Here is a 2,467-nt window from a genome sequence, read left to right as displayed (position 1 = left end):
CAGGCACCTGTAATCCCAGCTACTCAGGAGGCTGAGGCAGGAGAATCGCTTGAACCTGGGAGGCAGAGGTTGCAGCGAGCCAAGATCGTGCCACTGCACTCCAGCCGAGGCAACAAGAGCAAAACTCCATCTCAAAAAATAAAAAAGTGTTGCTTAGGCCAGGCACGGTGGCTCACGCCTGTAATCCCAGCACTTTGGGAGGCCGAGGCAGACTGCCTGAGCTCGGGAGTTTGAGACCAGCCTGGGCAACATGGTGAAACCCCATCTCTACTGAAAATACAAAAAATCAGCCAGGTGCGGTGGCGCGCACCTGTAATCCCAGCGACTCAGGAGGCTGAGACACGAGAATTGCTTGAACCCAGGAGGCAGAGGTTGCTGTGAGCCAGGATCGTGCCACTGCGCTCCAGCCTGGGCGAAAAAGTGAAACTCTGTCTCAAGAAAATAAATAAATAAAAAGTGAAAGTGTTGTTTACAGTAATATCAAACCTTTACAATTATGTCATGCCACCAGCTAAAGTTAATGTGTCTCCTTTTATTGATTTAAATAGATGACCTCTACAAGTAGCCAGTTGTCCAGTTGAGGCCATTTGTCTTCATCAAAAGTTTTTGGTTCCAAATAGTTGAGAAAGTGCCTCAAGGAAAGCTTGTAAGGACCTGAATATGAAGCCACTCCCTCTTTTCTAAGATTCTTTTTTTTTTTTTTTGAAAAAAGTCTCATCTATTACCTGCGCTCTTCACTACCTTAGACCCCTCCCACAAAGAGTGGGAGTGAGGCTGTGAGTGGCTTCCTCGGTGGCCAGGATGGAGGAGTAACGAGGAGTGCGTTTGGACCGACAAAAACAAAAACTGCTCCTCCGAATGTTCTCCAGATGGCTTAACAGTGTCATCCGACTGAGTCCATGAAATGGCAGATGATGGTGTATATGACGCAGATGAAAGCATTTTTTTATATAGGTGCTCAGACCAAAGACCCAAGTTCCCGTGAAGGCCATAGTGGAAGTTATTTTCATTTCTTTCTAGCAACTGTTAGGAAATTATATTCCGAAAGGGGGCCAAAATATTTGTTAATGAGGAGTAGACCTCAGAGCTCTGTGTGTCCACAGACACAGAGCTCTGTGGGTCTTGGAATTTTGAAGAGAGATGTAGAAGCCTTTGGAGTCTCTTTAGCAATCCTTCAGAGCAGTGGTTCTCAAGGTGTGGGCCCTAGACCAGGATTACCTGGGAAATTGTGAGAAATGCAAATTTGAGGGCTCCACCCAGATCTCCCAGCCTGACCAACGTAGTGAAACCCCATCTCTACTAAAAATACAAAGATTAGCTGGGTGTGGTGGCAGGTATCTGACACTTAGGGTGTGGTCCAGCGATCTGCATTTTATTTATTTGTTTATTTATTTTTGAGACGAAGTCTCACTTTGTTGCCCAGGTTGAAGTGCAATGGCATGATCTCAGCTCACTGCAACCTCCACCTCCTGGGTTCAAGCGATTCTCCTGCCTCAGCCTCCCGAGTAGCTAGGATTACAGACACATGCCACCTTAACCGGCCAATTTTTGTATTTTTAGTAGAGATGGGGTTTCACCATGTTGACCAGGCTGGTCTCTATCTCCTAACTTCAGGTGATCGGCCTGCCTCGGCCTCCCAAAGTACTGGGATTACAGGCTTTAGCCACCGTGCCCGGCCGCAATCTGTATTGTAGCAAGCCCACAGGGTGCTTCTGATGTGCACCAAGATTAGAGGACCACAGCTTTGCAAAAGCACTTATTTGACACCTACTGCAGTGGTTCTCAAACTTTGCCGGGTGTCAGAATCACCTGGGGAGCGTTTAAACTATCCACTTCCCAGTTACATCTCATACCAATGAACTCAGAATGTCTGGAAGTGGGAAGTCAACATTCGTGGTTTTGTTTGTACGATAGGGCCTCACTCTGTCACCTAGGCTGGAATGCAGTGCCTCCATCACAGCTCACTCCAGATCGCTGCTCAGCTGGGGATCTTCAAAAGCAGAATAGGCCAGGTGTGGTGGCTCATGCCTGTCATCCCAGCACTTCGGGAGGCCGAGGTGGGAGGATCACCCCTGGATCCCTTGAGCCCAGGACTTCAAGACCAGCCTGGGCAACACAGTGAAACTGGTCTCTACGAAAAAAAAAAAAAAAATAGATTCCTAATTGATTCTACTGTGCTGCAAAATTTGGGAAACACTGAATTACTGTGACCCGAAAGAGAAAGATAAGACACATAGGAAGCCGAAAGTGAGATGTGCTGTAAAAAAAAGAGAGAGCGAGAAAATACCACGGGGACCCTTTTGAATAAAATGTGACCTTGTTTTTAGAAAATGCCTCCTGACTGAGAATTCTCCTTTCTGTCTCCCTGCCTTTACTTGCAAGAATTTGGATTGGGTGCCTCTCACCACACTGTCACACTGCAAGTCACTGAGGACAATGACAGCAATCAGTCGCTACATGGAGCTGA

General features: G+C 47.1%; 1 protein-coding gene across 1 annotated transcript in view; it reads left to right on the top strand.

Annotated features, from left to right (window-relative positions):
* Positions 1–2,467, top strand: part of TMEM44 (transmembrane protein 44) — a 72,586-nt gene that overhangs the window by 24,208 nt on the left and 45,911 nt on the right. The gene's annotated exons all lie outside the window — the stretch shown is intronic.

The sequence above is a fragment of the Mandrillus leucophaeus genome, unplaced genomic scaffold (genome assembly GCF_000951045.1).
Source record: "Mandrillus leucophaeus isolate KB7577 unplaced genomic scaffold, Mleu.le_1.0 Scaffold342, whole genome shotgun sequence".
Taxonomy (NCBI): Eukaryota; Metazoa; Chordata; class Mammalia; order Primates; family Cercopithecidae; genus Mandrillus; species Mandrillus leucophaeus.
Note: the sequence above shows the minus strand (reverse complement) of the source record. Positions and strands in the feature narration are given on the sequence as shown.